The sequence below is a fragment of the Mytilus californianus genome, unplaced genomic scaffold (genome assembly GCF_021869535.1).
Source record: "Mytilus californianus isolate M0D057914Y unplaced genomic scaffold, xbMytCali1.0.p SCAF_90, whole genome shotgun sequence".
Taxonomy (NCBI): domain Eukaryota; kingdom Metazoa; phylum Mollusca; class Bivalvia; order Mytilida; family Mytilidae; genus Mytilus; species Mytilus californianus.
This window is the reverse complement of record NW_026262746.1, coordinates 126,172-139,010: the sequence shown is the minus strand read 5'-3', so window position 1 is coordinate 139,010 and position 12,839 is coordinate 126,172. Positions and strand designations below refer to the sequence as shown.

Sequence of the window (12,839 nt, the reverse complement as noted above, 5' to 3'; positions counted from 1 at the left end):
AATTGCTCAAGCTAGTTCTTGAAAATAACAATTTTATTTTCAACGACAAGCACTTTTTACAGATTGACGGAACTAGTATGGGAACAAAAATGGCACCTTCTTTTGCCAAAATTTTTATGGGGGATCTTGAAGAACGCATCCTTTTGAGTGTGCCATACAAACCCTTGTCATGGCTCCGTTTTATTGATGATATTGACATGAAATGGAACGGTACTGCAGAACATTTACAAGATTTCTTAGTTCATTGTAATCAGTTCCATCATTCAATTAAATATACATCTGAATTTTCAAGCGAGAAAATTGTTTTTCTCGACACCACCACATTTGTAAAAAACGGGGTCATGACAACTGATCTCCACACAAAGAAAACTGATAAACACCAGTTCCTTTCTCCAAAAAGTTGTCACCCGAAACACTGCTCCAGGAGCATACTTTACAGTCAAGCCATCAGACTAAAGCGAATTTGCTCCTCGGAATCCAAACTCAACTATCGTTTGGGACAACTAAAAAACAACTAAAATCTAGAGGATACAAAACCAAAATATTACAGACGCTTTTGATAAAGCCAAAGAAAAAGATCGAGCTATCTTCATGGAATACAAAGATAAGACGACCCGCGCAGATAGAATTCCGTTTGTTGTCACCTTCCATCCCGATTTGACAAATATTTCATCTACTATCCGCAAGCACTGGCGTCTTATCGAAAATGACTCTTCCTTAAAAGAAATTTTTCCATCACCTCCTGTTATTGCCTATCGCAGACCCAAAAATCTCAAAGACATACTTGTCACATCTAAAATAAAGAAACAAGAGACTTCTAAAATTGGGTGTTACAAACAATGCGGAAGAACCAATTGTAAGTACTGTAAAGTCGCCAACGCTGACCACTCTTTCAGCAGCACAGTAACAAAGCAGCGATACAACATCTATGTTACATCTAATTGCAAAACGGAAAATAGTATTTATATTTCTACTTGTGGAACTTGCAAGCTGCAGTATGTTGGTGAAACAGAAACTAAATTCAACATCAGACTTAACAATCACCGGTCTTTTTATACAAAAGGAAGAAACTGTCCAATTACGAGACACCTCTTAAGAACAGGGCATACTTTTGAAAATATCACCTTTCAAATAATTGAGGTAAACCAAAATTGGGACTCCCAAAGGAGAAAACAATGAGAAAGGTTCTGGATGCATCAGTTACGTGCTCTTGAACCTGATGGACTTAATGAGAGAGATGAAAAACAGTTCTACCCAAAACCAAAAAAAAAATCCTGAACTTCATTCTATTTAACTAAAACAACTATTTGTTTTGATTTAGGAATTGCTATGTACAATAAGCGGCAAAAATATTTTTCTAAACATTTAACATTGAGCTGCAAAAATTTCTTTACATCCTCTAACTTTTACCTGGTTGGCTGCACGCGCCTGATGAAGCTAACTTGTTTAGCGAAATATTGCGTGAATAATATAGAATATAACAACTAATTTTATAACACTCATTAGTGTGTTAAAGTAACATTCTTAGGCACTTATATAATTTAATGTAGTAACTGCATCAGTTTATTTACAAACTGATCCACGCCTAGATAGATTGAATGTTGATTCTTGCTATTCTTAGACACTATATATATATATATAATTCGTCTAAACATCAGCCCAACAATGTTAGATCTGTAAATTTGCTTTCGCAAATTTTTTGTTCAAAATCAAAACCAAATCGCCTTGCACTATGCCCGATGCGCTAGACCACTCGACCACCTAGGCTCTACAATAATAAAGCTTTCGGTGGCCGGGTGTTACCTTTCCTCGTCAGTTTTAATCTAGCGTCGTAACACAGTACATGATATATAAGGCATGAAGATGGAATTGTTACAGATCAGCTGAATTATCTATTGTAAAGGATCCTACAAATGAATGTAAGATGTAAGATATATATAAATGTGCTAAGGTACTTATGCATCCTTGGTTATAATTTGTTGTTTTACTTTGAGCGTTTATTTATGAAGGTTAGTTCAGTGAAGTCCTTCAGACACGAAAAATTCAATTAATTTTAAGCATCCAATCAATTCCGCTCTTGGTGAACTGTTAGTCCCCGAGGTATCATCAGCCTTTATTTAATGTTTTTAATGTTGATTGAATTTGCTGCTGGCGGAATGTAACTTACATCAGCTCAGTAATCAGTGCACTGGCACTAACCCGAATAATTCAATACCTCCCCGTATTCGATCTCTCCTACTTGGAAGGTCCTGAATTCTTTAGACGATAAAAACTCTTCACAAATGCTGGATTTTTATTGGTGCTCTAAAGAAGATGTGACCAATCAGCAATCAAATCCATTTTATCGAGAAAGATTAATCCCGAGCTAATTCCGAATGATTGATTGAAGATTTTTCATTGTCGATGCATTCAGGCGTCAATGTAGTATACGTAGATCAGCGGAATATAACGCCTGAATTTTTCGTTTACACTGGTACTGCCATAATTAAAAACATACATTTCTTAAACTTTTCTATGGCCAAATTTTAAATAAGATATAGAAGCTAATCAGGTTCCAACACCTTCGAACATAGTTTGCCTAAGACATGTAAGATGGATCTGGCTATTATTTCTAGTTCCATTTTAGTCATAAAATGTTCATTTAAGCAATCTCGGCTTTAAAATGGTAGGCTTTGTGAGCGTTCCTGATGAAGGTCATTCAAGAATAGTGCACCGGACGTACAGCATTTATAAAGTGTTTATTTCATTTTTACAGGAAGATCGATTCCATTGCTGAAGGACTGCTAGTTTCCAAGAGTATCACCAGTTCAGTTGTCAGTGCTTCGGTACAGACATGCGTTAAAAAATATACCTTTCTTAAATGTTTTGTTGATGCATTTGAAAATAAATAAGAAACTCATGTTGGAACTCTCTTAAGAAAAGTTGACCTTAAAAGGATTTCGCTACTATTCAAATGTGATTTTGTTCATATATCTCTTCACGTATTTAGGTACATCCATGGATTTCAATTGTCCATTTTGGGTGTTCCTGATGAAGGTAAATCCAGAAAGTTGCCTCAGATGCATAACATTAATTAAATTAATTAATTGTACAGACATGATTTAAAACGTCTCTTAAACTCGTCGGTCATTAATGAAGAAAATGTTTAGAAACTAAGATTCAAACTCTTTCAGGCACGTGTTGAGGTACGTATACATATTCCGGTTTTCATTGATTTACTCTGGGTATTCCTGAATTTATTATTATTGCATTTTTAACAACGTTCCTGGTGAAGGTAAATCATAAAAAGCGCTTCAGCAATCTTCAGATGAATGGATTTGTCACGTGTTGTTTTCATTGTTTTTGTAACATTAATTTAAAATTCAGAGCTTACTATCCCATACATGTATATGATGGAAAGCTATGAAAGTAAGGAGATGTGATATAGAGACAACTATCCACCAAATATAAATAAGAAGTTTTGGTATGAGTGCCAATCAGACAACTCTCCATCCAAGTCACAATGTATAAAAAGTTAACAATTATAGGTTAAAGTACGGCCTTCAACGCGGACGCTTGGCTCAAACCAAACAGCTAGCTATAATGGACCCCAAAATGACTAGTGTAAAAACATTCAAACAGGAAAACCAACGGCTAATTTATAAACAAAAACGAGAATCGAGTAACAATTATGAATCACACCAACAAACGACGACCACCGAACAACAATCTCCTGACTAGCCATAAAACCAGGTTCAACCCACCATGTTTTCTTTAAAAGATCTGTACCAAGTTAGGAATATGGCAATTGTTATCACATAGTCCGTTTCTATATATGTTGGCGTTTGTTATTTAAGCAGTTCAGTGTTTCTGTTGTTCCGTTTTGTTTCCTCTTATACTTGATGTGTTTCCCTCAGTTTTTGTTTGTGACCCGGATTTGTTTCAGTTAAATCGATTTATGGCTATTAAACAGCGGTATACTACTATTGCCTTTATTTAGCATAGGTCCATAAAAATGCAGCGAGTTTAATTGTTTTAACAGGCGCCAACCTTCACCCTAACCTGAGACAGTAATGTAACATGACAACAAAAAAGGACCCAACTATAAAATATCAATTGAAATGGATTAACTCAATCAAAAAGATATTTAAACAAAAACAAGTAAACATACACTGCACGAATAAGTTTTATCTATCACACAATATAAATACAATATTAATAAAAAAAAAAAGATGTAAGAACAGTGTCAAATTCAACTCTAACCCGGGTTAAACTAAAAAGTAAAAAAAAATAGAAAGTCCCTAATCAAACTGCAAATTCAAAAGCTCAATCACATCGAACGAATGGATAACAACTGTCATATTCCTGACTTGGTACAGGCATTTTCTTATGTAGAAAATGGTGAATTAAACCTGGTTTTATAACTAGCTAAACCTCTCACTTGTATGACAGTCGTCTAAAATTCCATTATAATGACAACAATGTGTGAACAAAAGAAACATACATAATAAGTAAAAATGACAAAAATAGGGGTAGAGCTATCAACATTGTGTTATAATCTTAATCATTATAAAACAAACAAATATGTCAACAAAGCAAAAAAAAACAGGCATATAGACAATGCACAATAGCAAAAGCGAAAGACAAGAACACCACAATTTTACCATAGCATAATAACACAATGACGGGAATGTATAAGTACAGAACCACGTCAAATGGATATTACCAAAAATAGACAACAGTAAAAGTAATAATTAACAAAGACAAATAAAAGAACACTATAAAACGTAATCAAGATGATGAACAACTCAGTACCTACAGTCTATATATAACGTTCAATAAAACAACGTACACAGGTAAATTTAAATCTCAGAAACACAAAATAAGTAAACAATGAATCCCAGAAATGCATAACAAATAGTGTCAACCGGTCAAATTAGCACGCAAGTACGATTTGAGAGTACTTGCATTTACTGAAAGCTAGTTAAAGATCACAAAAATCAATAATAACAAATTATGCATCAGAGACTAAAATAAACTAAAGCACATCCAACAGATTTAGTGTTCATACGCCACAGACAGTCAAAGAAGCCGTACTTTGACCTATAAATGTTTACTTTTACAAATTGTGACTTGAATGGCGAGTTGTCTCATTGGCACTCATACCACATCTTCTTGTATCTATGACTTGTTCTATGCCAAAATTAATGACAGAGAGCAAGTAGGTTCGTTAGAATATACGTTTATGATAAATATGTGTCATGATGAATATAGATAAAGCAATCTCTAAAAAGAAAATAAACGTAGATGTGTATTTCTACATCCCAAAAACCATTCGACCAGAATACAAATTTGTTCATGTTGAAGACAAAATCGATGTTAGTGCCAATGTAAACAATATTCAAAGATCTTATTACAACATTAATAAGATAACCTTTACTAGGTTTGTTGAAAGGTTCGATGGGTTTACACGGTTACATTGTGATTTCCGCGATTTTAGTACAATATTATAGTAAAATTTCGAATGTGAAATACCGTTTTTAATAAAGTACAGCAAAAGTTACTAATCAACTATGTGTATCTATGAAAGAATTTAGTAAATGTTTTAAGAAATTTATGGTAAACAAAGTTCAGATGTGGTGGATGTAAGCAATTTTAGACAATTGTACCGCCTTCAACAATGGGAGAAAAAACAATACCATATAGTCGGTTATAAAAACACACCATGAAAAATATGAAACACTTCATTTGAGAAAAAACTAACGGCCTATTTTATCTGTACTATTATTTGTCTGTTTGTCTTTTAATTTTTGGCCATGGCGTTGTCAGTTTGTTTTCGATCTATGAGTTTGACTGTCCCTCTTGTATCTTTCGTCCCTCTTTTATAACAAAACAATTCACAAAATACAAATATGACAGGCATGAATCGCCGACAACCACTGAACTACTAGTTCCTGACACTTGAACGTTGAATTTTTTAGTAAGGTTTAGTCAAAACTATTGTAATAACATTCAATCAATCAAATATTACGCTCACCTTTTTGTGACTTGAATGGCATTCGATTTCATCTTCCTGAAATAGAGAATTTTATCATAAACAGAGAGGAAAACTCAGATGTCCTCCAGCAATTGTATTCTTCTCGTTACATAGACCTGCATTAATGTCATTGATTTCATTTAAGAAATAATTCGTGGAAGCCATATATTTGTTGGACATTAACAGATCATGGCCTGGGCTGTTATTTTCGAATTTTATCCTGAGCTTTAGCGAGGGATAAAATTAACGAATATAACGGTCCAGGCCATGTGTAAATTTACAACAAATATATGGCTTCAATGAATTAAGACGACTTTAATAGGACAAATACGATAATTAAAAATCAGAAGCGAGGGTTGGTATGGCGTTTGTGTGGCTGTTCTATTTTACCCCCTGTCAAATAAGGCTAACAATATGTCTAATAAATCTATAGCTTGCATGCGTTTTTTCTTAAATAAAGGTTTTTAATTCTTTTAATTTTTAACCCCAACATTTGCCATTTTTAGCTTATTTTTTTCTCGTAAGCTACCGTCAAATCCACAGTTGACATTTCGTACTAATGAGCCGCCATGTTGATGTGCTGAAATCAGTAAATGTGCGAATATTGCAATAGAATAGAAAATAAAACAACACCTACCTCAAAACTTCATTTTAATGTATTATTATCCGAATTTTGAGGGTTAACGCAACGGAAAAACCTTCAGCTTTGAAGTTTTCATTCATATGACGTCATGTTTGAAATGACTTAAATGCGTCAAAAAAGTTAATGGAATTTTGCGGAAATTTATTTCATTTTGATTTTGTACATTTTTCGACGTCTATTGCATTAATTCTTTTTGTTATGCCTCAAAACAAGAATAAAGGTTCCGCAGTTTTTATTTCAATTGCAATCTTTACTACAAATCGGCATAGCGTTTGCACATTGGTTACAATACATGTGGATTTACGTGGGGGGGGGGGGGGGATATTATAACAGCCATTATCATATACATTCTTGAGTTTGTGCTAAGTAAAGATATATCAAGAACTTTATCATGGTGCTGTTTACAAAACGAAAGAAGCACGTCATATTAGAATCACTAGTATTTAAAACTTAGTCTTAAACGATGATGTTGATCTTAACATTCTCTGAAATGTCTGAATAATAAAAATTTTCAGTCATGTTCAGTTTTTTATTTTTCAGACAAATCCACTATGGTAAATTCAGAATCGTTCAGACAATACGCTTGCTGTCAATTAATTACAGTTCAGTAGCTTTGCAGACAATTAAATATGATGTTGAAGTGAACAGGTAAATGACGACAACTGAACAGTCTGAATATTGACTTCACAGATTTTGATAAACTGCAAGCGAATTGTCTGAACAGTTCTGACTTTTACGGAGTTTATAAGTTTGAAAGTTGACACCACGACTAAATATGACTGTCTAATATACTGTTCCATCTTTTTAGAGCTGTTGAGCTCATGCCATGATTTCAAATCGTGTATATACTGTGAATACATAAGTCAATGGAAGTATATTCATTATCTGGGTGACACGGTCGTTATACGTCATCTGTTAAGAAATAACTAAAAGTAAGTATAATTAACTACATTTATCTCGTCATGTGTATACCTGACGCATCATAAAAGATACAGATGCTGCATCCAATTATTTACAACATTCTGTAGGACAAACATATCTTAACACTGTTAAGTTGAATGTGTGTGCCAATGAGACAATCCGTCCAAGTCACAATTTTTTAAAAAGTAAACCGTTAAAGGTCAAAGTACGGCCTATTTTTATATATTTCCAGCATACAATGTGTTGAAGATTTTACGTAAGATTTCCTTAGGAAAGTGTTTATTTTAAGAAAAAGGAGGAAAGTCGTCGTTTTTGAATTTAACTGTGTAAATTTGATAAAAAATAGTTGCTCTTCAGTGGTTTTTTCAGTACTGAAACGGTTATTTTCAACTTAACAACTCGTAAATGCTTTAACAGGCCTTACGAAAAATTGTATAGAACAACTAGCTTTCAGAAAGAACATACAAGAAAGTGGTAAACATTTTAAACAACATATTTCCTACTCATAGCTATAAATTTGTCTACAAGTAACACATTTAGATACTTTTGGTATCAATTGAAAGTGCAAGGATTACTGTAGACTTGTTGTCGAAAAATTCTCTTCAATAATAAAACTAATATATATATATATATATATACAAGTCTAAATTGAAAACAACGTTCAAACCTATGATTGCGTTGGATAAAAATCGCAATTTTTATACGTGTGCATGCAAAACAAATTTCTTGTTAGAGGGGTCTAAATACAGCACAAACAACATTTTCCAATAGACCAAAAAAGTGAAAAAGTATATTTTAACAAAACGCATTTGACTAACAGGTCGAACAACAAATGTTCTTAAACCCTGCTGACTGCCATTGGCGATTGCCAAATAAACGGATCACCGATGTAATAAATGGATCTTAAATATAAATTTAATACTAAACAGAAAACAATAAACTTGCGGAAAAGATGTTATACCGCTAACAAAAGGTGCAAAGGTTTTTGTACACCATATCCGGATTTCGACATTTAATGTCTCTTCAGTGATGTTAGGAATCGAAACGGTATTTGGAAAGCCATACAATTTACCTCAATTGAGGATAGACTCCTGAATTTTGAGGAGTCAAAATAGGATGAACGGATCATATAAATTCGAAGGCAAATATAATACAAGCCCAAACGAAAAAATATAAACAAGTCTAAATTGAAAACAACGTTCAAACTTTTGATTGCGTTGGATAAAAACCGCAATTTTTATACGTGTGCATGCAAAACAAATTTCTTGTTAGAGGGGTCTAAATACAGCACAAACAACATTTTCCAATAGACCAAAAAAGTGAAAAAGTATATTTTAACAAAACGCATTTGACTAACAGGTCGAACAACAATTGTTCTTAAACCCTGCTGACTGCCATTGGCGATTGCTAAATAAACGGATCACCGATGTAATAAATGGATCTTAAATATAAATTTAATACTAAACAGAAAACAATAAATTTGCGGAAAAGATGTTATACCGCTAACAAAAGGTGCAAAGGTTTTTGTACACCATATCCGGATTTCGACAATTAATGTCTCTTCAGTGATGTTAGGAATCGAAACGGTATTTGGAAAGCCATACAATTTACCTCAATTGAGGATAGACTCCTGAATTTTGAGGAGTCAAAATAGGATGAACGGATCATATAAACCCGAAGGCAAATATAATACAAGCCCAAACGAAAAAATATAAACAAGTCTAAATTGAAAACAACGTTCAAACCTATGATTGCGTTGGATAAAAACCGCAATTTTTATACGTGTGCATGCAAAACAAATTTCTTGTTAGAGGGGTCTAAATACAGCACAACCAACATTTTCCAAAAGACCAAAAAAGTGAAAAAGTATATTTTAACAAAACGCATTTGACTAACAGGTCGAACAACAAATGTTCTTAAACCCTGCTGACTGCCATCGGCAATTGCCAAATAAACGGATCACCGATGTAATAAATGGATCTTAAATATAAATTTAATACTAAACAGAAAACAATAAACTTGCGGAAAAGATGTTATACCGCTAACAAAAGGTGCAAAGGTTTTTGTACACCATATCCGGATTTCGACAATTAATGTCTCTTCAGTGATGTTAGGAATCGAAACGGTATTTGGAAAGCCATACAATTTACCTCAATTTAGGATAGACTCCTGAATTTTGAGGAGTCAAAATAGGATGAACGGATCATATAAACCCGAAGGCAAATATAATACAAGCCCAAACGAAAAAATATAAACAAGTCTAAATTGAAAACAACGTTCAAACCTATGATTGCGTTGGATAAAAACCGCAATTTTTATACGTGTGCATGCAAAACAAATTTCTTGTTAGAGGGGTCTAAATACAGCACAAACAACATTTTCCAAAAGACCAAAAAAGTGAAAAAGTATATTTTAACAAAACGCATTTGACTAACAGGTCGAACAACAATTGTTCTTAAACCCTGCTGACTGCCATTGGCGATTGCTAAATAAACGGATCACCGATGTAATAAATGGATCTTAAATATAAATTTAATACTAAACAGAAAACAATAAATTTGCGGAAAAGATGTTATACCGCTAACAAAAGGTGCAAAGGTTTTTGTACACCATATCCGGATTTCGACAATTAATGTCTCTTCAGTGATGTTAGGAATCGAAACGGTATTTGGAAAGCCATACAATTTACCTCAATTTAGGATAGACTCCTGAATTTTGAGGAGTCAAAATAGGATGAACGGATCATATAAACCCGAAGGCAAATATAATACAAGCCCAAACGAAAAAATATAAACAAGTCTAAATTGAAAACAACGTTCAAACCTATGATTGCGTTGGATAAAAACCGCAATTTTTATACGTGTGCATGCAAAACAAATTTCTTGTTAGAGGGGTCTAAATACAGCACAAACAACATTTTCCAAAAGACCAAAAAAGTGAAAAAGTATATTTTAACAAAACGCATTTGACTAACAGGTCGAACAACAAATGTTCTTAAACCCTGCTGACTGCCATCGGCAATTGCCAAATAAACGGATCACCGATGTAATAAATGGATCTTAAATATAAATTTAATACTAAACAGAAAACAATAAACTTGCGGAAAAGATGTTATACCGCTAACAAAAGGTGCAAAGGTTTTTGTACACCATATCCGGATTTCGACAATTAATGTCTCTTCAGTGATGTTAGGAATCGAAACGGTATTTGGAAAGCCATACAAGTTACCTCAATTTAGGATAGACTCCTGAATTTTGAGGAGTCAAAATAGGATGAACGGATCATATAAACCCGAAGGCAAATATAATACAAGCCCAAACGAAAAAATATAAACAAGTCTAAATTGAAAACAACGTTCAAACCTATGATTGCGTTGGATAAAAACCGCAATTTTTATACGTGTGCATGCAAAACAAATTTCTTGTTAGAGGGGTCTAAATACAGCACAAACAACATTTTCCAAAAGACCAAAAAAGTGAAAAAGTATATTTTAACAAAACGCATTTGACTAACAGGTCGAACAACAAATGTTCTTAAACCCTGCTGACTGCCATTGGCGATTGCCAAATAAACGGATCACCGATGTAATAAATGGATCTTAAATATAAATTTAATACTAAACAGAAAAACAATAAACTTGCGGAAAAGATGTTATACCGCTTACAAATGGTGCAAAGGTTTTTGTACACCATATCCGGATTTCGACAATTAATGTCTCTTCAGTGATGTAAGGAATCGAAACGGTATTTGGAAAGCCATACAATTTACCTCAATTTAGGATAGACCCCTGAATTTTGAGGAGTCAAAATAGGATGAACGGATCATATAAACCCGAAGGCAAATATAATACAAGCCCAAACGAAAAAATATAAACAAGTCTAAATTGAAAACAACGTTCAAACCTATGATTGCGTTGGATAAAAACCGCAATTTTTATACGTGTGCATGCAAAACAAATTTCTTGTTAGAGGGGTCTAAATACAGCACAAACAACATTTTCCAAAAGACCAAAAAAGTGAAAAAGTATATTTTAACAAACGCATTTGACTAACAGGTCGAACAACAAATGTTCTTAAACCCTGCTGACTGCCATTGGCGATTGCCAAATAAACGGATCACCGATGTAATAAATGGATCTTAAATATAAATTTAATACTAAACAGAAAACAATAAACTTGCGGAAAAGATGTTATACCGCTTACAAATGGTGCAAAGGTTTTTGTACACCATATCCGGATTTCGACAATTAATGTCTCTTCAGTGATGTAAGGAATCGAAACGTTATTCGGAAAGCCATACAATTTACCTCAATTTAGGATAGACTCCTGAATTTTGAGGAGTCAAAATAGGATGAACGGATCATATAAACCCGAAGGCAAATATAATACAAGCCCAAACGAAAAAATATAAATATATATATGCAATTAAAATAGGAGAGCATATTTGTCCTGTTGCTCGGATCCGAAGTGCCTGTTTTGTGCTACAACCATCAGGAAATCATTGTACTCTAATATGTTATTCAAAGTTCGTTGATTTTTTCACAACATGTCAGAATAAGGTAGAGTTTTGACATGAAATCGTCAATAAGTCGTTTATACCTGCCAATGAAAAGCCTGTGAAATTCTCAATTTTTACATTATACTCAATACAATCAAAATGTATACCATGTATTGTTATGGATCATTTTAAATCATTTGTGTTTATGAAAAACTGTGTTATTTAGCATGCCAACAGTAATGACTTGATATTATGCTTCAGTTTTAGTAATGTTTTAGAATGAAATGTATGTAAAATGGAAATTAGAAATGTTTTATAGTAAAAAAACAATAGCTGTTGCAAAATATTTAGATCAAATTAAATTTTAAGTTTTCATGTTTTATTGTTTTTCTTATTATATCATTCTATGACTTAGGAAATTAGTATATTATATAAAAATTCCAAAATCTCACTTGAAAAGCATCAAGTTGTGCAGGTTAACTGGCTTGGATATACATAAATTGCTCCTGTTTATCAATGTAATTACACAAAGTATGGTTTTGATCAAAACAGCCATTTTCCACCATGCAGACAAAAGGGAGGACAATATTCCAATTACATTTGATATTTTGACTACTATATTAACGAAAAAAGGGATTATTTTTTATTTCCTAGTGTTATTTATCAATTTTTAGAAGGTGACGTTCCCTTGTCATCATCTTATGGTTTTTTAATATCTCAACTTGTTCAATTCGCTCGTGTATGTAACAACGTATTTGATCT

At 33.2% G+C, this 12,839-nt stretch overlaps 1 long non-coding RNA gene across 1 annotated transcript in view; it reads right to left on the bottom strand.

The window, feature by feature from the left end:
* Positions 1–12,839, bottom strand: part of LOC127717220 (uncharacterized) — a 92,400-nt gene that overhangs the window by 53,986 nt on the left and 25,575 nt on the right. Inside the window, exon 2 of the long non-coding RNA XR_007989147.1 lies at positions 6,017–6,052. This is a non-coding gene — a long non-coding RNA (uncharacterized LOC127717220). The remainder of the gene's footprint in view (positions 1–6,016; positions 6,053–12,839) is intronic.